Here is a 24,729-nt window from a genome sequence, read left to right as displayed (position 1 = left end):
GTGGTTGCAAACAAAGCATCGCAATAAGAGAAATAAATTCACAGGGATGGGTGGACTTGGTCTAAAGGTGAAGAAATGACAGTCCTATAAACAAACAAGTTCTCAAACGTACATTTCTCTTTATCAATGCAAACTAAGCTTTGATAGGGAGCTGATTTCACGCCCACTTCACAATAAAAAGAGATTACTGTTGCTCCAACAGCAAAGAAAATGATATAAACTGAAATTTGTTGAATACATTTGTATTTTACATTGATCATTTGCCAGATAATATAGAGTCTTGTTGAATGCATTAATATTTTTATTTTAAATCAAAGACCTTTTAACTATTGAATTTACAATACAGCTGTGGTGCAGCACCATATATAGAAATAAGAGGCAGTCCAGTTTTACTAGGTGACTGATGACACCTCAAGGTCACCCAGGTAGTATATCAGTAGACAAACTCTTCATTCATAGTGGACTAAAGTTCACATTGCAGTGGTGCCAGTGACACAGCATTACACACTGTTAAAAGTTTAAATACTACATAACATGTATGCAGCAAACCTTGAAAAGGCTTAGATTCATTTGCACTTCTCTTTCCTCTTGCCCAAGTGACAGACACCCTGGTTTGGAAGCATTTAACTGGGATACAGCTAGTAATGTATAAAGAGGAGTAGACTGTCAAAACTTGGTCCGTCTGCAATTGGGGGAAGTGCTCCCCTTTCACTATTACAATTGGTTTTGACAGCAAGTTCATAAAAGCGGTAACTTTCCGTTGGTTTCTATCCGACCCCAAATATACAGCAGCAACATCTGTTGGGGATGGAAACACCAGAGTTCAGTCCATACGGGTGAAAATGCAGTCACCAGTTTTAAAGGGTTTATAGGTGACTGAATTCAAATCAACTGAACACTGAATCTGCCATCTCATTGGGCTGTATTGTATTAGGATGTATGTAAACAGATGCCGATAAACTTGAGCCCATGGGGAAAAAAAATTCAGGCTAACAATGTGACCTCTTTTCACCCTATTAAGATATTTTCTGTTTGCTTTTCTTTAATGATCTGATTTTCTGCTCTTTTATAATTGCACTGGATTTACAAACCCAGATTATGTAATAGTCAAAAGGGAAAGCATTGGAACAAACAATAAATAATGCTGGAAGCTAATTATTATTCATCTTAATAGTTATATTATTATGATATGGTATCTTAATTTATTTTAGAAGCAGAAACATAACACAGGGTGAGGCACTCCAGTGTATTGTTCCTGCAAACAGCAAAACAAGCCTCACAGAGCTGGGAATTATAAAGTGATTTTTTTTTCTTTATTCCCACCTCTCGTTTTCTGAATGTGTTGGCTCTTTTCGGGTGCAGTGCCATAGGCACCAATTGCCCTTTGGAACCGAGCCAAAGTGGCCATTCTTCATGTGTGAGCTTTGACAGCAAATGTCACATTATAGAAACAGAAGGAGGCCTTTGGGCCCCTAGAGCATCGAATCTATTGATGTGCCTTGAAAATTTCAACTGGCCGCACATCCACAGCCTTCAGCAAAGAGAGCTTCAGAACCCCACTGCACTGAACTGGGCTCTTTCTAATTCTAAGATCACAACCCTTTGTTCTGCATCTCTCAATTTGTTTTGCTGCAATCCTTGATATACTGTTAAGCCTTTGATTAGATCACTCCTCAACCATATAAAGGGAAGACAAAGCATGATTACCCAACATTCTTCATCATTTAACATCTTAAAATATGACGTGAATATGCACAGCTCTACCATGTGTATGGCATCTCAACCAAGTTCATTCTCTGGCAAACCTAGTAGAGACCATTCCACAGCAGTCAGGTGTGGAAATCCTAGCTATTTTTAATCTCTTTATCTCAGGAGTACCAGGGTTGATTGCAGCACCACAATTATTGTTGAGATCAACCGAACTAGAATTCCTCTGTAAAGTTTGATCAGTGAAGCTCACTTACTCTGGGAATATAATTATTGGTCTATTGAGGAGGCCTTCAAGTCTTATTTCATGCTGGAATGCAATTTTGGATATGCATGTACATGATTCACAAAAATACTTAGCATCCTCTCTGCGGCCACAATGAAGGGAGCAAATATCCTCAGCACACTATGCCTGATCTGAAGACCACACTGTTGCTGAACAGCTTCATCTTCTTCTCCCAAGATCATTTCTCACAGAGATAGAGAAACCATAACAATTTAAAACAAAAAAAAAATAAAGGAAGACACAGAATCTCACCCTAACATGAACAACTTTCCCAAAGGGACTGGCTACCAACTTTGATTTTTACTTTAAAAGCTTTCAGTACTTTTTCAATTTGTTTCTCTGTCAAGGTTTTGATCATTGTGCTTCATCTCACCCTAAAATGTATCATCTAAAAGGAATTGAAAGCAGTGTGACTGAAATCCCCTTTTTGAAAACACAATAATGCTTAGATCAAATAACTAATAGTTGCATAAACAACCTGGGTCCAGTTTGCCTCACATGCTTTGTCTAATGATGAAGGATTTCAGCCACACACAAAGGCATTATCGGACACCAGCTTCTGGTAAATATGTTTATTTACTTAACTAACACATGCTCCACAGTTGTATTGCTTAACAGATTTTTTTTTCACTGTGCCGGGGTCTTTTTCCTATTGCTCTGTTGTGACACTGGGTAAATGTATTTTTCCACAGATGAGGAAGTCAAATGGAGAGAAGAATCATCTACACACTGTGTTTGTGTCTTCTGAGACCTTCTGCATGACAGCCACTTTGCTAAGGTCCAGCAAGTCATAATATGTGGTCTCCATTTGAGGAAACGCATGGTTCAGGGAGAAGATGAACAAAGATAAAATGTAACTGAGCACAACAGCCACTCACAATGCACAATTCTTGGGTTACAAGTAGCTCCAAAACTGCACTTGTGCTCTAGTGTGAGGGGTAATGCTGAGGGGCCATGGGCAGTGTCCCCTGAAGCTGTGCGCGCGCACCAAAAAGAGAAATCCAGGAGCGCGCGTTTGTGCGCGCCCACAGGCCGTTTTAGGCATGTGTACACAGTCCATTTTGTGCCTGTGCATGCGCGCACAATGAACATTAGAGGGAGCACTGTTCGTGGGCTTCAATGCTCCTGACTCTTGGGACATGATGAATTTTGATGTCCATGGTCAGGACATGCCCAATACAGACAACGCAGTGCCAAGGGGTCAAAAAGTCTATGTGTAAGAATGGTGATCAATGCTGTTAACCATCATGCATTCACAACAGAGTTATAAGAAACCCAGTTACTTCAAGCCCTGCAGTGTGTAGTCACTGGAAGGTTCGGTGCCTTTCGTGCCAAACATCGTGATGTTCTGTGTGATCATCTAAAATGCCTTCAGGTAACTCTTTGGCACATTAAGTTACAGAACAGAATTTTCAAGTAGATCCTTTTACACTGATTCTAAGGTGCAAACATTATCCCTTTTAATATCAAAGCAAATTTCCACGTGCATAATCACCATGGAACACACCCACTTCCATGGTGAATGCACCCACCATTTTTAAAAAAAGATTGCAGATGTTTAAATGGCCAGAATATACTATAGGAAATTATGGTGGCTCAAGGCTACCATGGACGAAATATGAGAACTGTTTCCAGAGTATGGAAATCCAGAAGCTGCTGTCTGATATCTTGTAAGGTGTGGTAGTGGAGGCTTCTCCAGTATCATTAGCTGAAATAATGATCGGATGGGAGGATAAGATACTTCTGGAGATATCATAATGTAAGAAGAATCCTGATAAATGATTTTGTACAAAATGTATCCAATAGGCATATCAAAGCATAATTATTGCTCACTAGCTTTACTGATGCTTTAAAAAAAAGACATTTTCAACTTCACAGAAAATATTTTAACAATTTACACCTGCTTTATTTTTAAATGTTTATGATACTTCATCTTCTGACATAATATCTTGATGATTAAAATTTGTGTCCCTCTGAAGGAAATTCCCAGTATGATTGGCCACTCAGTCTGCTTGGTGACATCATCAAGTTGACAAACACCAGGCATTCCCCTGGATAATGCCTGACAGAACCCGATGTCGGAAAAATGGAAGTCAATGGACAGGAATGCCAGATTTTCACAGCAATTCTTTTTGGGGTCAATAGCAGTTTTGACCTCTCTGCTTTTATATTCTGTACCACTAGTCATGCAACTTTCAGGTATCCATGGATATGAACTGCATGAGCTTCCTCACCTATTGGTGTGCTATCATTTACAGTACATTCTGTTAACATTTGGGCCCTCCTCCAATACTTCATCTTGCACACTTGTCTGGATCCAATTCCATTAGCTGTCACCTGACCAGCCCTGCGATCAATCAAAACATTACTACTGCCTTAATCATAGTCTCAACATTTAATTATAAAATCCTTGGCATAATACACATTAAGACCCAATCTTTGAACAACCTCAATGCAAACATCCTTACAGATTCTGTATAGCTAATAACTAATTTAGATCCAACCTATTTTTTTTGGAACTAACAATAAAACTAACATTTATCGAAATTTCATCTTGTGGAAAAGCTAAACTCATAAAATAACAACATATTATATTGAGGTTGCACTGTATATTTATATCAACTCATTTAAATAATGAAATAATCCTCAATGCAACACAACCCTGACCACACTACAGTACAGGTACATCTGAATTTTCAAAAGACGTCCAAAACAAAATCAAATACCAGGCTCATAATTACGGTCAGAGCACATTGGCTCAGGGGAATGGAAGGAAAGCTGGCTGCAACACAGAACAGAGGTTAGTGTACCTCCTCAAGGCTGCAAAAAGGTGTGAAGTGATGGTCCAAGAGGTTGTCACTGCGATTTCTATGAACCACTGTTGACTTTAACAATATGGATTCTGGAATGGAGTATACAACGTCTCCTCAAATGCTGACATTAAATTGCAGTGTTGAACTGGGTATTGCTAATACTTAGAAAAATACTATAAACTACAAGGAAACATGCAAAGTAGCCAAATAATTGGCAAAGTAATTTCAACATATCGTAAGTGTGAGGTGATACATTTTGGTAGGAGGAATAAGAAAGCCACACACTGCTTCAAAAATGTAATGAGCTGGAAGAACATGGGGATCTGGGGACATGGATACACAAATCACAAAGCAGTGACACAAGTTAACAAGGGCAAAACATATCGAACCACAGGATATTATTTCTAGAGAGATAGGATTGAAAAACAGAGAAGTTATGTAAAAGCTAGAAATAAACTGCTTGCGAAACTCAGCAGGTTGAGCAGCTTCTGCAGGGTTAGAAGGAACTGTCAACGCTTCAGATTGAGACCATGTATCAGGACTGGGTGTGGAGAGGGAAAGTGGCCAGTCGAAAGAAATGGGGTGGGGTTCAGACACAAGCCAGTAGGTGATTGGTGGACCAAGGATGATGGACAGACTGAGCCAAGTGAGAGATGACACGGGAGGGCTGGTTGGTGTACAAGTTTCAGGTAAGCAATGAATGGAAGCAGACAAAGAGAAAGAAAAGAGCAGAGAAAAGAGAAGAAAAGCCTGGAGGATCTGAAGTGGGAACACAAAGGCTGGAATCTGATAAGTAAGGAAAGTGAGGGGAGAGGTGAAAGGCAGATGGAACCTGCTGGTAAAATGTGTGCATGGTAGGTGGAGAGAACTAGAAGTAGTAGGGACTGAGGTGGTTGTAAAGGAAGAGGACTAAAATGGGAGGACTAGAGATGGATTGGAAGGACAGAGAGCGAAGGAAATACAGGAGATATGTGGAACATACAATATAGACAGTAGCCTATATTTCAGAGTACTCTATATTGTCTTGTTCCCTTTATTAGAAACAGGCTTAAAGCACTTGAGAATATCGGGAAAAAAGGCACAATTTTTAGAATGATTTTAAAAAATTGAGAAGATGCATACATCAGGAAAGTCTTTGCAAGTTCTGGAAAAGAGAAAGTTGAGGAAGGACCTGATAATATAATTATGAAGAGGCAGATTATGGGGAAAAATGCTCGTGCAGGTTGGGAAGTAATAGTGGGAAGTGGAATATCAAGAGGAGAGATCATTAAAAAGCAAAATAATAGTCAATATAGAATTCATAGGAAGCACACAAAGGATGGTAAAGATGTAGAATGAGGTACAAAGAGCAGTTAATACATTATTGCAATACACAGACGTGCTCGAGATATTCAGCAGGTCACGCAGCATCTTTAGGAAGTAAAGACGATCCAAGGTTTTGGACCCAATCCTTTTGCAACGTTGGTTATCCTTTACTTCCTGTAGATGCTGTGTGACCTGCTGAGTTTCTCCAGCAGATTTGTGTCATACACTCGACCCCAGCATCTGCAGATGTCCTTGTTTAAGTCATTTGAAACATATTATTGTCCACAAACGTAAATCTGATAAAGATGAGAAGGAACGGGGGAGTTGTCAATAGAATTTTTATAATGCAATGTAGGATGTTCACATGGAACAATGATCTGTCTCTGCACCACAAACTCTCAGTAACCATATACAACTCTGAATATCCAAAATGGACGAGACCGGGCCTATTTCAGATAAATAATATTTTTTGGATAACTGGTCATTTATTTAAAAACAGGCCAGTAGTAATAGCAAATCATTTCTAACAGTGTTTAAACAACAACAAACAACAAGGGAAGGCTTTTTAAATATGAAATAATGTTTAATTCTCACCAAAAATTAACCTGAACAAAATAAGATAAATCCAACACCAAAAACTTGAAATTCTACTCAGAGGTTTTTCCAAAAATTTTTTTTTTCCAACCTGTGGTGTCAGTTCAGCTCCAAACAAAATTTGAATAACTGAGGATTTCTGATTATTTCGGATATCCTCATTTATCCAAAATTTTTCGGAGGTGAAACGATGTCATTTTTGTGAAATCCCCAATTCACCCGAAAAAATATTCGGACCTAAACAGACGTCACTTCCGGGTATCACTGAGGATTTTGGATAATCCAATTTCGGATATTCGGAGTTGTACTGTAATTTATTTCTCAGTGATTATTTTCTCTGATAGTTCTTACTGTCATTACAAATATAGAGGTAAACAAAAACTTTAATTTGACCAGATTACATGGAGAATAATGGATACCTGGGAGCGATGTTAAGATTCTCCTCGAACCAAAATGTTGATGCAGCATTTTTAACCATGACACAAGTACAAAGGCCTGAAATTTCCTATGGCTACATTTCGGTTTGTTTCATCTGACTCCTGCCTTTCAATCAGGATTTGCATTTGCCTTAACACCTTGTCTCAAGTCTCTGCCCATATTTACAAAAGGTGGGTTCAAATATTTAATTGAATTTTTGTTATTTTATTTCTTCTTTTTTCTTTGGCTTGGCTTCGTGGAGTAAGATTTATGGAGGGGGTAAAAAGTCCACGTCAGCTGCAGGCTCGTTTGTGGCTGACAAGTCCGATGCGGGACAGGCAGACACGGTTGCAGCGGTTGCAGGGGAAAATTGGTTGGTTGGGGTTGGGTTTTTCCTCCTTTGCCTTTGGTCAGTGAGGTGGGCTCTGCGGTCTTCTTCAAAGGAGGTTGCTGCCCGCCAAACTGTGAGGCGCCAAGATGCACGGTTTGAGGCGTTATCAGCCCACTGGCGGTGGTCAATGTGGCAGGCACCAAGAGATTTCTTTAGGCAGTCCTTGTACCTTTTCTTTGGTGCACCTCTGTCACGGTGGCCAGTGGAGAGCTCGCCATATAACACGATCTTGGGAAGGCGATGGTCCTCCATTCTGGAGACGTGACCCATCCAGCGCAGCTGGATCTTCAGCAGCGTGGACTCGATGCTGTCGACCTCTGCCATCTCGAGTACTTCGACGTTAGGGATGAAAGCGCTCCAATGGATGTTGAGGATGGAGCGGAGACAACGCTGGTGGAAGCGTTCTAGGAGCCGTAGGTGGTGCCGGTAGAGGACCCATGATTCGGAGCCGAACAGGAGTGTGGGTATGACCACGGCTCTGTATACGCTTATCTTTGTGAGGTTTTTCAGTTGGTTGTTTTTCCAGACTCTTTTGTGTAGTCTTCCAAAGGCGCTATTTGCCTTGGCGAGTCTGTTGTCTATCTCATTGTCGATCCTTGCATCTGATGAAATGGTGCAGCCGAGATAGGTAAACTGGTTGACCGTTTTGAGTTTTGTGTGCCCGATGGAGATGTGGGGGGGCTGGTAGTCATGGTGGGGAGCTGGCTGATGGAGGACCTCAGTTTTCTTCAGGCTGACTTCCAGGCCAAACATTTTGGCAGTTTCCGCAAAGCAGGACGTCAAGCGCTGAAGAGCTGGCTCTGAATGGGCAATAAAGCGGCATCGTCTGCAAAGAGTAGTTCACGGACAAGTTTCTCTTGTGTCTTGGTGTGAGCTTGCAGGCGCCTCAGATTGAAGAGACTGCCATCCGTGCGGTACCGGATGTAAACAGCGTCTTCATTGTTGGGGTCTTTCATGGCTTGGTTCAGCATCATGCTGAAGAAGATTGAAAAGAGGGTTGGTGCGAGAACACAGCCTTGCTTCACGCCATTGTTAATGGAGAAGGGTTCAGAGAGCTCATTGCTGTATCTGACCCGACCTTGTTGGTTTTCGTGCAGTTGGATAATCATGTTGAGGAACTTTGGGGGGCATCCGATGCGCTCTAGTATTTGCCAAAGCCCTTTCCTGCTCATGGTGTCGAAGGCTTTGGTGAGGTCAACAAAGGTGATGTAGAGTCCTTTGTTTTGTTCTCTGCACTTTTCTTGGAGCTGTCTGAGGGCAAAGACCATGTCAGTAGTTCCTCTGTTTGCGCGAAAGCCGCACTGTGATTCTGGGAGAATATTCTCAGCGACACTAGGTATTATTCTATTTAGTAGAATCCTAGCGAAGATTTTGCCTGCAATGGAGAGCAACGTGATTCCCCTGTAGTTTGAGCAGTCTCTTCTAAGGTCTCTATATATACAATATTATAAAATATTATAGTAATAAAACTCCTGTTAAGCTCCTGTTAAAGAAAGGTACCAATTTCAGTAGGGGGTAGTATCGGATGTAGGGGGTCTGGGTAGATCTACATTTCTATCCTTTTTTTTTCCTTTCTTTTTTTTTTAAATACCACATGTATTGGGATTAAATTATATATTTGTAATGAACAAATTTATTGTGGCTTTAAATCTATAAATAATTTTTTTTTTTAAAAGTACCTCGTCTCCCTGCGCACTACTCCCTGAATTTGAATAAACACAGAAAATGCTAGAAGTACTCAGCAGATCAGGCTGCATCTGTGAGTAGAGAAACAGAGTTCATGTTTCCAGTCGAAGACCCGTCCACCAATTTTTTTTCCCCAGCAGCTAGTTTATTTTTATTTTGACGTCACTAATTGCAGGTGAGATTTAATTAATCTGAAAAATAATTACTCATAAAACAACTAGGTTTTACTGCTGAAAGTTAAAAAAAACTGCAGATACTAAATGGTGAAATACTCACGCCATGTAGGAAGGGAAACATTTACTCTATGTTTTTATTTAAGCTTTATTATTTTAATCTCTCCTGAATCCATGCTATTCAACAGAAGAATAATCACCCTGCATTTCTCATAGTCAATGAGATCACAGCCTCCCACCCCATCCAAGATCTTGACAGCTGTGCTCGTGGAGGTGACATCCAGGGTCCCCCTCAGGATCATTTCAGACCACGTCTGCTGATATCTGCCATATCACTGAATTTGTTGCTTGCAGCCTCTTTAGGGGCTTCTGCCAAACCCCACAATCAATGAGTTTCAACAACTCCTTCTGCACAGCTACCCACAAGCATAGATACTTCCTGTATCGTAAATTTCCTCAATATACAGGCAACTATGTACTACATTCAAAACCACACACAGATCTCCAGGCTCTTGTATAAAAATAATATGTATCCTCTAGGCATAATTCTTAACCTGATCAGTTATTTTTCCACCCCATCATTATTCCAGTGATTTATTCAGGGACCATCTTTTTTTGCCAAAACGGTGTTGCTTGTTTTGCGGGATTTTACATTGAAATGGCAGAGGAGATTTTGCAATTGTAAGGCTAAATAACCTTACAATAGGTAAAACAGAAAGTCATACTGAAAGTAACAATATCGAGTTCACTACTGTTTACACGTGGAAATCCAACAGTAGGTTAGGCATGATTGAGGTGTCACAGATTGGGAGGTGGCTAATATTGTGTCTTTGTTTAAAAAAGTCTGCAAGGACAAACCAGGAAACTACAGACAGGTGAGCTTAATGTCAATTGTTGCTAAATTACCGGAAGGAATTGTCAGAGACAGGATTTAAAGCAAGGATTGATTAGGGTTCATCAGCTTGGAAAGAGTGTCTCACAAATTTCACTGTTTATTTGGAAGACATAACCAAGATAATTGACGAGGGCCAAGCAGGAGGTTTGTTTATATGGACTTTGGCAAGGCTGTTGACATGGTCCCGCATGATAGGCCGTTCCAGAAGGACAGTTCCCATGGGATCCAGCATGAGCTGGCAAAGTGGATACAGAATTGGCTTGAAAGTAGGAGACAGAGGGTGGAACTTGAATAGCAGTGTTCCTCTTGTATCCACTGTCAATTGCCATCTACAGTAACAACTTAGATGACAATGTAGAATATCACCAAGTTCAATGGTATGGTGGACAGTAAAGAAGATCATTAAAGATTACAACAGGACCAAGACGAATTGGAAAAATGGACCAAGGAATGACAAGGTGTTGTGCTTTGGTAGGTTAAAGCAGGGCAGGACTTAAATGGTGAATGCTAGGGTCCTGAACAGAGATTGTTGTAGGGAAAAAAAAAAGAGACTTTGGGTACAGTTCCATGAAAGTAGAGAGAGCGAGTTGAAGGCAGCGTTTGGGATACTTGCCTAGAGTAGTCATGGCATTTTTTTAAAAATAAATTTTATTTATAAATTCAAAATCACAAAATATTCATGCATTTTACAATAATAAAAATCCATTTCAAATACACAATATCTAAAAGATAAAGAAAGAAAGAGAAAGAAACCCCCCCCCCCACTATAAACCTCATACCCTCCCCCTCGAGCCAACCCTTTACAAAGCAAAAAAGAATGGGACAAGAGATCTTCAACAGGGGCACTCCTTACTATAAATCTTCTAAATTAGAGACCTTTAGGAGAAAGGGAATGTCTGAGATTCATTCAAATATTCATACCCACACTTTGTAAATATTGGCTCCATATTTTCCAAAATATATATTTATCACTTAAATTAAAAGTAATTTTCTTCAGTCGTATTCAACTCCAAACTTCCACATGCCATCTCTCCATTCCCAAAGCTGTATCAGACTTCCAAGTTATAGCAATACATTTAATAGCTCTTGCTAAAGCAAATTGAACAAACTTCACTTGATAGCTATTTAATTTAAATTTAGGTTTAACCCCTCTAATATCACCCAATAAAAAATAACATTGGATCCTATGAGAATTTAACCCCTATTATTCATTCTAATAAATTACCTATCTCCAACCAAAAAGGTTTAACCTTGGGGAACTGCCAGGTTGAATGCAAAAATGTACCAACTTCCTGTCCACATCTGAAACAAATGCCAGAAAGCATGATTCAATTTATTTAGCTTTTGTGGTGGAAAAATATAACTAATGAATAAAGTTATATTATACCAACTTAAACTTTACATTTATTGTGTTTTTCATACTTTCTCTACACAACTCAATCTAATTGCGCTCATCTATTGGCTTATTCAAATCTACTTCCCATCTTCGTCTTGAATTATGAACCCCTACTTTCTGAGCTTTTTTTTTGTAACAACCTATACATTATTAGAATAAATTTATTTACATCACCATTACACATGATTCCACTTCTGTCCCTGCTGGCAATTACAGATCTTGACCAAAATTTTCACGTAAGAATCTCATAACTTGATAATAACAAAATCTGATACTCTCAGGTACCTTAAACTTCTTCTTTATTCTACTAAAAGTAATAAATTTCCCTGCTTCAAAACAATCCTCAATCTTCTTAATACCATGACGTTGCCAAATCTTTAGAAATTGATTTCCCATAGAAAATGAAATGTCAATTTTGAAATAAGGGTGTTATTGACATCAAACCTCCTCCTCCAATAGCTTTATCAACCTTATCCCAAAGCTCAATTATATGTTTCAATATTAAAAAAAGTTTCTCTATTCACAGTTAACAATCTTGAATTACATTTATAAATAAAATCTGTGGGTTTGTTGCCCCTAGTTTACTAAATTCTATATTTACACAAGCTGGTATTTTATCCAAGTCATACATTACATGAATAGATTGGTCATGACATTGAGTATACCTGTACGAGTCATCAACAAAACCACACTTGTCGAGCATTGTTCACAGGTTTACGCACTCAGCTGTAGGAAAGGTATCATTAAGCTGAAAAGGGTGCAGCAAAGAATCTCAAGAATGTTACTGGGACTGGTGGACATCAATTATAAAGAAGGGCAGGGATTTTCTTTTCCGCCTAGGAGCTCAGGAGGTGAAGTGGGGCCTGATAGAGGTGTATAACTTCATTAGGAGCACAGACAAGGCAAATAGATATTGGGGGTTTTCCCGGGGTAAGGGGATCTAAAACTAGAGGCCATCGCTTTAAGATGAGGGGAAAGATTTAAAAGAGACCCAAGGAGCAGAGGAGGGTGAAGGTGGAGACAGCTGCTGAAGGAAGGAGATTGGTGGACCATGTAAGAGAGGGAAGGTGGTCCGATAGGAACAGTGGGGAAGGGGATCTGGTGTAAGTGATAGGTGGAGAAAGGAAGAGGAACTGGGTAACAGTAGACTTGAGCATTTTGGGGGTGGAAAGAAGTGGATGCGAGCTCAATAACCAGAATACTCTATGACATTCAGGTGCTGAGACAACTGCACAACTTTTGACAGTGAGGCAATCTCGATATGCTTAATCACAAAATAATTAACAATTGATTGCAAGGTGAGAGGTGCATATTATTATGGATGCTCAAAGGTCTCCTGTGGAATAACTCACAGCACGTCAGAGATAACAACAGTTGCAAGGGATGTGAGGAAATGTAAAGTTGGGATTTCAAAATTAGTTTCAGAAAAATGCACACAGGCCCATCGAGTTAAATGTTTCTAAGGTTTGAAACATTAGCTAACCAATTTTATCTGTGCTGCGAGTGAAATCCAAATAGTACATAGAAAGAAATGTGGTAAAATTATAAAACAAAGGATTTGTAAAATGTCATGAGACACATGATTGAATCTCCCATAAACATAAAAGAGAGTTACAACTGTGCAGGTCCACAACACAATCACTGCAATTCAAAAATAGTATCACATTTGCCAGTTTTCCATTTGAACTTTGTCAGGGCAATAGATTCTGTTGAACTCAGCTTCCCATCAACATTGCTGCAGAAATATCTTGGGTGGCATTGGCTGAATACAGGAAGAGAGGAATGTCAAACAAGCTTACTAATAGGACAGTTAATATGAATAAAGATTGTTTTAACAGAACACACCTCCTCTCGTCCTGATCTACTGTACCTTCAGAAAAAACACTGAAGAAGCATAAACTGAAATCAAGTTTATTGTCATCTGATTGTACAAATACAATCTGACAAAACAGCATTCTCTGAATCTGTGCAAAAACATGCAGACACACAACCAGACACAACACAGATACAGACAAACAATACATGTGCAGGACAAGTATTACATCAATAAAACTAAATACTGTTTTGTACAAATGAGAGTCTCGGATGGTTAGTGTGAGCAGTTCCTTTGGTCGTTCAGCATTCTCACTGCCCCTGGGTAGAAGCTGTTCCTCAGCCTGGTGGTACTGGCTCTGATGCTCCTGTATCTCTTCCTTGACGGGAGTAGCTGAAAGATGCTGTGTGCAGGGCGGAAGGGATCCTCAGATTTGGTGTTCTCTTCTCAGACATCAATCCCAGTCTCCAATGATCTTCTCTACCATTCTTATGGCCCTGTGGATTGACCTCCGATCCATTTCTCTGCAGCCGCCAGGGCACTCTTGCTAGAGCTCTGATAGAAGGTTGACATAATGGGGCCAGTAGCCTTACCTGCTTCAGTCTTCTCGGGAAGTGCTCTCCACTCTCTACACTACAGAGCTGTTGATGTGTAGTGGAGGGTTGTCGTTCTTGGTCCTCCTGAAGTCCACGATCATCTCCTTTGCCTTGTCCATATTGAGACTCAAATTGTTACTGTCGCACCATTTCACAAGATTTTCCACCTCTTCTCTGTAGTGTGACTCATTGTTGTTGCTGATGAGGCCAACGATTGTTGTGTTATTTGCAAACTTGATGACTCTGTTGGAGCTGGATCTAGGACAATGCAGTCAAGGGTCAGTAGCATGAACAGGAGCAGGCTCAGCACGCAGCCCTGAGATGTGCCAGTCCTGGTGCCAGCACCATGATGGTGCTCGATATTCTGCGACCAACCTGGAGAGACTGTGATCTTTCTGTTAGGAAGTCCAGGATCCAATTATAGAGGGGGGTTTTGAGTCCCAGTGAGGACAGCTTCTCCACCAACCTGTGGGGAATGATCATATTAAACATTGTGCTGAAGTCAATAAACAGCATCCTGGCATATGAGGCATCGTTCTCCAGGTAGGCCAGGACGGAATGAAGCGATACTTCTGTGGAACGGTTTCTTCTATAGGCAAATTAAAATGGGCAGGCTTGCCGAGAACTGCCTTTTAGTGAATTTGTTTACTATTCATATTAGTCGATCTCCTCAACTGACATGAATCTGACAATCCCATTTCTGAAAATTGAAATTTATATTTCATTTATCGGTTCACAGGAAGAGCCTGTCACTGACGGGCATTTCTTGTCATTCACTAATTGCCCTTTAGGCCACTTCAAAATTCCATTAAAATTCAACTTCATCGGTGAGTCTGTAATCAGCTTTGGGTGGATTGATAAAGATGGCAGGTTTCTTTCCAAAAAGAAAATTGTGCACCAAATAATAATCTAGTAGTTGCATGTCCACCCTTATTATTGCCAGCTTTTTAATCCACCTTTATTTAATTATTTATTTTTTAATTTCTCACTCCTATACTGGGATCCCAACTCTGGTCTCCATATCAAGAGGTAAAGCCCTAGATACTTAACCCAGCATCTTGGAAAGAATATGCTGAGACTTCCACCACCCATTTTCTGCAAAGACTCTTCCTGATTATATGTCTTTTATTTCCTTTAAAGGAAATAGTTTTGTTGCATCTTCCCTGTAACTAATTTCTTATTCTGAATTCTTACAAATTTAAATAATTGGACTGTCTGCTCAACATTCCAAATACACAGGAATTTTATTCATGCAACATCTACTTCTATTTTGAGCCAAGGTTATTTGGCTGAATCTGCGCTGTCCTCTTTTGAGACCCCATATATCCATTTGAACTAGGAGACAAATTCCATTTGTGTCCTGTGCAGGGCTCTACAGAACTGAAATATCCTTCCAGACCTATAGATCACTGCCTCCTTTGGATAAAGGCCAAGAGTGTTCACCTCCTGGACTCTTCTTTATATCGAGGAGTTTGTATTTGGTGTCCTACGCATGTCAAAACACCACCTCCTGCACTTCTGCTGTACCATCCACAAGAGAGGCACTAATGGGCATAAGGGCAGATCTAGATCCCCATGGTGAGATATATCCAAGGCTACTATGGGAGGCAACTGAGGAGAATAACGACTTTTTAAATGTGCAATGGACAGTTGAGGTGACAGATGATTGAAAGACAGCAAATGTGCGACCTTTTATTCAGAAGGGCAGCAGGGATGAGGCAGGTAATTAAAGGCTAGAGGGGGATGAACTTCAGATGTAGGAAATTGCTTGGAAAAATTGAGGGACATGATTAATAAATTTGTACTTTTGCCAAAATTGCATGGGCTTCCTCCAGGTGCTCCAGTTTCCTCCTACATTTCAAAGCTGTATGGAATTAGTAGGTTAATTAGTCACATGGGTGTATTTGGGCAGTGCAAGGCATGTTACCATGCTATATCTCTAAAATTAAATAATTTAAAAATGAGACAAGGCAGGGGTTGATCAGAGAGAGCATGACATGGTTGGTGAGAGTCCCTGCCTAAATAACTTGATATTTAATAAAATCTATTGTAAAGGCTGTGTGGTTGACACAAAAGGCATAAACCTCAGTGAGACTTTTGATGGGGTAGCTTTCACCCTTATTATATTACTCAAAAATGCAACAGGGTGATGGGGAGGTTTGTGTTTGTGACTGCAAACCTCTGAGTTTTGCTGCAACATTTACTGTTTGTCATATGCACTAATGATCTGCATATCATTAATAAGTTTGCAGATGATTCAATAACTGGGGGTGGTGGCAAGAGTGGGAAAAATAACTCTGGTTACAGATGGAAACCTGATAAGTGGGACAAAACACTGTCAGCTGGAATTTAATCTCAACAGATGCAAAGTAATTTTTTTTGAGGGGGGGGAATGTAATAAGGGTAGGGTTTATCCCATGAATGATAGGGCTCAAAGGTGTTCTGAGGATTAGAGACTTTGGTGTACTTGTCCATGTATCTCTAATAATAGCAGCGCATGTAGATACAGCATATGGAATTCTGGCCTTCATTAGCCAGGGGACAGAATATAAAAGTATGGTAGGATGGGTATTTTTTGAGCAGACGAGACTGACAGAGAAGTGTACAAAATGATGAAACGTAGAAAGACTTTAGGGAGTGAAACATCTCCCCATGATGGAGACACTAAATCCAGAAGGCAAAGGAACTCAGATCTCATCTAAAGAAAATGTGGTCAGCTTCATGCAAGTGCCTTCCATGCAGACATTTTAAAATTTGGAATAAGTACGATTCAAACCCGTCAATGGATGGCAAGTTTCACACTGGACTCCAGTTAATCACAAGTAATTCATTTTTCAACATCCGAACACCATTTTTTCCATCATTCGCATTTATTTCCTGGAGCCTTATATTTTGCAAAATTCCCTGTCCTAATTGATTCAAATCACAAGGACTGTTCATATGATTTTGCATTCCTCTCCCACCACATCCTCACCTCCAGGCCCATAACCCCTCCTTACAGCAAATGGCATTTTCCCTCTGCAGTGTAATTTCTTAGCTCACGTGAGAATTGATATCCTGCAGGCATTGATGAATACAAAGTTGCTTTTACATGAAGATTGTGTGTGTGTGTGTGTGTGTGTGTGTGTGTGTGTGTGTGTGTGTGTGTGTGTGTGTGTGTGTGCGCGCGTTCACGCGCGCGCAAGCTTGCGCGCGTGTGTGTGTCCTGAAAGATATTCCATTACTACCATCTGTTTTTTATTCATTGGGGGAAATTTTTTTTATATATAAATGCTTTAATCATTTTGCTCTCTCTACAAGAATAGAGTAGACTCCTCACTGAGTCCTAGAGATGTGTGCTCAATGGCAGCTCATTCCAAAAGCAATTTTATTTCAGGGCTAGAGAACAGATCAAGGAAGAGCTGCTGCTGGCTGGCTGTGCTCCATGGGGAGGCCTGAGAGAAACTAGGGAGGAGCTCAAGGTTGTAAAGAAATCATGGTCCATGAGAGAGGGGAATGGGTTTCTTCCTGAATCTTACAATGGAGAAAGTAAGCCGATGAAATCCACTGTACCACCAAGCAGATTGTTTTCTTATATTAGTTTACAGATTCATCAAAGTTGAAGCAAAACCAGCTACATAAAATTAACTATGCAGGTTTTACAGCTGTAAGAGGCCCAGCAGTTCAGGGATGCAGCACTGAAGATTCAAAGCAGTAAAACTTCAGGAATACAAAACTGATTCAATGAGTTTTTAAAAAAATGACAGAGGAGAATGAGTATCTGGTTGTGCAGTGTTAAGTTTAGATCAGGAAGTTTTATACATGAGTGCAAAGGCCTGGTCAATTTATATCAGGAGCTCAATTACCTTGCCATAGGAGTACAAACACTTTGCTCGATACTATACTATTTATAAGGCAACATGAACACATAGCCATGCAATTTCAAGATTATTTTATTGTCATGTAATATTACACAAAATTGCATTTAGTCTGCTACAAGCCAAAGATTCTCCATCAGCAAAAAATTGCCCGGTGCCCCTAATAATGCCCCTAATAAAGTGAAGCAAAGGAGAGTCACTTCAGCGACACTGAGTGTCCAAGGATTTGCCTGCAGCGCTTCTGTAGCCACTGCAGTTACATAGACTTCAGTCCAAACCATCAGTAACCCGAGCTCCAACACGATCAGGAAGCCTTCAGCACCTTAGGTACCTCAGGAACCCTTCTCACCCTCAGCAGCCTCTTGAATCCCTGTTAGACTTCTAACAATCTCCAGCATTCCACACCCTGGAATGAGTCCTTTGACCTCAAGTTACCAGCAGCCCTCAGCTTCAAGTCGCCAACAGCTGGCCGCTTGTGTGTTCGTTAGCTGCAGAGTCTCTCATTGGTCTGCCATTGTGATCACTATCCTGCAGGGTCATCCCCACACCTTCTCCTTCTCATCAGGGGGTGCTCTCCCTTTACTGGTGCTCTGCACTAGTCCTTGCTTCCCCAGAGTCTGTAACCCTGCCGAACACTGGCATCACCGTCTTAGCCCCAGATCCTGCGGTCGCAGGATTTTAAAATGAGCACTATCACTTCCTTTAATAGGCAGTTTAAAACCTGAATGACGCTGTCAGTAGTTGGACTGATGAACCCTGAAGAAGAGCGTTGAATCTCCGTTCTGTGCTCTCTGTGGGTCTGCACTAGCGATAGCACTGCCATTTTTTTTTCAACTCTTTCTTCTTGAAGGAGCTTGAACACTGGATATGGAGTATAAAATTTCAATAAGGAGCAAATACACCTTGCTGTATAATATACCATTTATATAACCAGCACAAACACCTTTCCACGCAATGCACATTTCAATCAGGGGCTTCTACACCCTGTGACATAGTGTACCTTGTATATACAGTAATACAAATATCTTGCTGAAAAGTGCACCTTTAATATTAGAAGCCATTTATATCAGAATGAAAGCTCCCTTGCTATACAGTATACCACTGAGATCAGTCACGCGACTATTTGGAACACAGCAAAAACATTTATAACAAGAAGCGAGCATCGAGCTGTACGACATACAATTTCAATTCTGAGCACTTCACTGTCAGAGCATAGTTTATATCAGATAGCAAGTTACACAGGATACCATTTGCATCAGAAGTGTAAACTTCTGGCTGTACATTATATCATTTATAATGTCAACACCTTCGCCATAGTAAACATCATGTAGAATGCAATAAAATGTTATGCCTGTATTTCGAGGCAATCTTTTAAAAGTAACTGCACACCATGACTGGAGGATTTGAGTAAGTTATCATGGAGCTCAGAGTGTGAGGATTTTTACAACAGAAAGCGAATTTTAGATAATTTAACTGAAACTTATTGCCCCGGTTCTGATTTCAGACAATACCCTGGCGTCAGTATTGATGTCAGAGCAACTCTTCTGAAATGATACTGACTGGCAAAGCAAACTAGTGCAGGAAGTGCCTTCAATTATAACTAGTTCACGCACCTGGGTTGCTGCGAAGCAGAGGACTGAGAGAATGCACACGTGCAGCACTCCTTAGAAATTCCAAAAAAGGTCACAGCTGCAACAAAATAACCTGACCAAAATGGAAGTTCTATGTACTGTATATTGACATCTAAAAATAATTATTGATTGCATTATTTCTTCAAATTAATTCACTGCCCATCTGGTCTCAGTCCTCATGAGAAAAATTAATTTTAAACTGCAAAAAAGTGATTGGCATTTTTACTGATGCTGCACATCCGAACACCTACACCTTGGACACAACGACACGGAGATGCAATTACAAGAAGTCAATCTATTAAGTAGTGAATTCGACAGATGATCAGTGAGCCAGCATGAAGTAATTATGATTTAGACACTTACTGTGCTAGTTATCTTGAGCAGTCAGGGGTATTCCCTGGAGAGCTGATCTTACGTCTTCACTGACTCCAGTGTATAATCAGAAGAGGTGATTATTTTGACTTGGTTAAACTGAAATTTTACATTGTGGAATGCCCTCTTTCATAGTATTCCAAAAATTATATACATCGGGTGCCAGGACCCACCAGGATTCTTTACTCAAATCCTCCATACAACCTGCTGAAGTATAATTTGATGAAATAGAGTCAAACTCCAATTATTCTCCACCTGACTGTTCCAAAATGCCAATGGCTTGTCATTTGACTCACCAGATGATACTTATGCTCCCTTTCAACTCACAGTCATCCTTTTAAACTCAATGGAGTCCCAGTAACTTTAAAAGGAGCATGGCAAAATGCCCAGCTCCCGTTAGTCAAATCACAGCCTTGTTTCCTGCACTCCCTTTGAAGTCTCTGGAGTCCCATTTCCTCGTTCCCTTAAAACACAGGGTACCGTTACCTATACTCCCATTAAACCTACCAGGACCCTGTCTCCACGAGTTCCCTTTAAACTTACCAGTTTCACTGGAAAATTTGCAACATCTTGAAAAAGTGTTTGGGTATTGATAGGAATAACATCTCATCATGTGAGAAAAGCACTGCCAAAGTCCAGAGGGCACCAAATTATCAGAGTTTTAACAGAACAAAGAAATAGAACGTAGAACAATACAGAACAGACCCTTCAGTCCACGATGTGGCAGAAGTTATAGTTGATGCATTGGTGGTCATATACCAAAATTCCTTGGATTCTGGGCAGGTCCCGGCAGACTGGAAGACAGCAAATGTCACGTCACTTTTTAAGAAGGGATGTAGGTAGAAGACTGGAAATTATCGGCCAATTAGCTTGACGTCTGTAGTTGGAAAAATGCTTGAAGCCGTCCTTAAAGATGAAATAGTGAAACTTTTGGAACGTAAGGGTTCAATCAGGCAGATGCAGCATGGTTTTAGAAAGGGAAGATTTTGTTTGACAAACTTGTTAGGATTCTTTGAGGATATAATGGGTGCGGTGGATAGAGGGGAACAGATTGATGTTGTATATTTGGATTTCCAGAAAGTGTTTGGTAAGGTGCCGCACAAGAGACTTATCAGTAAGTTACAGGAAAGTGGAGTCCGGGGAAGTATATTGGCCTGGATTGAAAATTGGTTGTCTGACAGGAGGCAGAGAGTCGGGATAAATGCGAGTTTTTCAGGTTGGCAGAGAGTGGTATGTGGGGTGCTGCAGGGGTCGGTGTTAGGCCCACAACTGTTCATCATTTACATTGATGACTTGGAGGAGGGTCAAAATGTGATGTAGCCAAGTTTGCAGATGACACCAAATTGAGTGGAAGAGCAAACTGTAATGAGGATGTGGAGAGTCTGCAGAGGGATATAGTTAATCTGGATGAGTGGGCAAAGGTCTCGCAGATGGAGTACAATGTTAGTAAGTGTGAGGTTATCCACTTTGGCAAGAAAAATAAAAGAGCTGAATATTATTTAAAGGGTGAAAAACTACAGCATGCTGTTGTGCAGAGGGACTTGGGAGTGCTTGTGCATGAATCACAAAAAGTTAGGTTGCAGGTGCAGCAGGTTATTAAGAAGGCAAATGAAATGTTGGCCTTCATCGCTAGAGGAGTTGAATTCAGGAGTAGGGAGGTAATGTTGCAACTGTATAAGGTACTGGTGAGACCGCACCTGGAGTACTGTGTCCAGTTCTGGTCTCCATATTTGAGGAAGGATATACTGGCTTTGGAGACGGTCCAGAGGAGGTTTACTAGGTTGATCCCTGGGATGAAGGGGTTGACTTATGAAGAAAGATTAAATCGTCTAGGATTGTATTCGCTCGAGTTCAGAAGAATGAGAGGAGATCTTATAGAAACATAAAGGATTATGAAGGATATGGATAGGATAGATGTAGGAAGATTTTTTGAGCTGGCTGGGGAAACTAAAACGAGAGGACACAGTCTCAAGATTCGGGGCAGTAGATTTAGGACAGAGATGAGGAAAAATAGTTTTTCCCAGAGAGTAGTGAATGTTTGGAATTCTCTAACCAGGGAAGTGGTTGAGGCTGCCTCATTAAACATATTTAAAATTCGGTTAGATAAATTTTTACATGATAGAGGAATTAGGGGATATGGGGAGAAGGCAGGTAGGTAGAGTTAGGTCATAAATTAGATCAGCCATGATCGTATTGAATGGCGGAGCAGGCTCGATGGGCCATTTTTGGCCTACTCCTGTCCTACTTCCTATGTTGTGTCGAATTATGTACACCTACTCCACCTCAATCTAATCCTTCCATTCCCCAGAGTGCATAACCCTCCTTTTGTTACATCCAGGCGGTTGACAGTCTTTTAAATGTTGATCTTTACCAGCCTCTACCACGACCACCCACCACCAATGCATTGGAGGTACCCACTACTCTTGGTTTTACTTTACAATCTTGAACCACATGGTATAGAAGTTGATTGTGTGCAATAAATTTCCTGCCAAGACCATACCAACCATTAACTACTCATTTCCACCAATCCCACATTAATCCCAGTATATTCTCTCCAAGTTCCCATCAATTTCTCCCACTCCTAGATTCTTCCACCACCTTGCACATTAGGAGCAAGTTACAATGCCCAATTATCTTACCAACCTACCTACCATGGAATGTGGGAGAAACTGGAGCACCCATAGGAAACCCACACAATGACAGGAAGAAAAGGTAACCTCCACACATGCAGCAGCTGAGGTCAAGATTGAATCCAGAGTTGTAGGTACCTCAAATGCATTGCTGGTGGGTGGTGGAGTCAGCTGCTCCAGTATATGAGCATGTAGCCTGCAGAGGATACATTTACACTAAGCAGCAAGATACCCACTGATAGATGTGTGTATGTATCTACTCATAGATGTAGTGATTGAGGGTATGTAAATTCACTGATTAATGATAGCAAGCAATTAATTTCAATGTCAGAGCGGTAACTTAGCAAACTGATTTTTGATGAACATACATTCATCAGTATGCTCTTTCTCGACTACAGTTTAATATTTAACACAATCATCCCCTCAAAATTGATAAAGGAACTCAAAGACCTGGGATTCAACACCTCAATGCATAATTCACCTCCAGACCATAATCAGTGAAGATTGGTAAGAATATCTCCTCTACAGTCTCCAGCAGAAGCAGAGCACCACAGGGCTGCATTCTTAGCCCTCTTCTCCACTTGCTATACACCTATGACTGTGTGGCGTGGTACGACAACAACACCATCTTCAAGATCATTGACAATACCACAATAGTGGGGTTGTACAAAAAGGGGTGATGAGTCAGCATAAAGAAGGGAGATTGAAAACTTGGCTGAATGGTGCATCAACAACAACCTCCCACACACTATCACCAAAAACAAGGATCGGATTGTTGACTTCAGGACGGGAAAGCCAGAGGTATATGATCCAGCAATCATCGGGGAAAATCAGAGGTGGAGAGACCAAACAAATTGAAGTTCTTGGGAGTCACTATCTTGGAGGATCTTTCCTGGACCCAACACTCAAATGGCATCTTGATGAAAGCACGTCAGTGCCTTGACTTCCTCAGGAGTTTGCGGAGGTTTGTTATGACAGCGAAACCCTGACAAACTCCTACAGATGTGTGGTGGAAAGTGTGCTGCCTGGCTGCATCACGGTTTGGCATGAGGACACCAATACTCCTGAGCGCATAGCCCTGCAAAAGGTAGTTGAACAGTCCAGGACATTACATACAAAACCGTCCCCACCATTGAGAACATCTCCAGGGAATGCTGCTATCAGAGAGCAGCAGCAATCATCAAGGATCCACACCACCCATCGCACACACTGTTCATGCAGCTACCATCAAGAAAGAGGTATAGGTGCCACAAGACTCATACCACTAGGTTTAGGAACAGTTGCTACCCACTGCACCACGTGTATCCAAAGTGATCGATTCTGACCCCTGGGGGTCAATGGGACTATCCAAGGTGTTGATAAATGCCAGGGGGTCAACTGAACTTTTGCAGTGGAAAGCAGGGGCGGATCAACAGAAAATAGCACCTATGGCAGTGGTGGCCAAACCTTCGCGAAAGCAAGCCTTGGTGGACGCCATGTTGTATTTGGCTTCGGCCTTTGAATAAGTTGAGAATGAATGGGAGACAGACTGAGCATAGAAAAAAAAGATGTGTTCTTTGTGCCTTTGGTAATGCCCCAAGTCCAGTGCTGCCACCACCCCATCCCATCGAGCGCTACTACCCTCCCAATCCCGTCCAGTGCCACCACCACTGCCCCCACCTCCACCCCCTCCCAGTGCCAGGATTCCATGCCTGGGGATCAATGAGGAATCAAGTATTCCATGAAGGGGTTGATGGTCTAAAAGATTTGGGGACCATCAGACTCCTCAACAATAAACTCAATCAGGGACTCATTTAAGTCTATTACTTTTGCACTTTGATTTTTCTTCCTCTCTCTATTGCTCAATTTGTTTTCATCTCTTTATTTGTTTACATGTCCATTGTGTACAGTTTCTTTTGCACTACCAATAAATGGTAATTCTGCCTCATCTGCAAGAAAAATAATCTCAAAGTTATATGTGATGTCCTATCTGTACTCTGACAGAAAATCTGAAATCTGAATTTGCTCAGGAGTAGCTGAGCAGAAAAATCAACCTTCCGCCTTAAAGTTCAGACTGCATATTTGATTCAGAATTTATTATTGTCCCATAATACTACAATTAGAATGTAACACACATGAAATTCTTTAACTTTTGTCTACCATAAGGCTACTTTGTCCACCGCCCCTC

The 24,729-nt window shown here is 40.8% G+C and overlaps 1 protein-coding gene across 1 annotated transcript in view; it reads right to left on the bottom strand.

The window, feature by feature from the left end:
- Positions 1 to 24,729, bottom strand: part of LOC138744861 (plasmanylethanolamine desaturase 1) — a 152,122-nt gene that overhangs the window by 90,584 nt on the left and 36,809 nt on the right. The gene's annotated exons all lie outside the window — the stretch shown is intronic.

This window comes from Narcine bancroftii, chromosome 10, assembly GCF_036971445.1.
Source record: "Narcine bancroftii isolate sNarBan1 chromosome 10, sNarBan1.hap1, whole genome shotgun sequence".
NCBI lineage: Eukaryota > Metazoa > Chordata > Chondrichthyes > Torpediniformes > Narcinidae > Narcine > Narcine bancroftii.
This window is presented reverse-complemented; position numbering and strand designations above follow the sequence as displayed.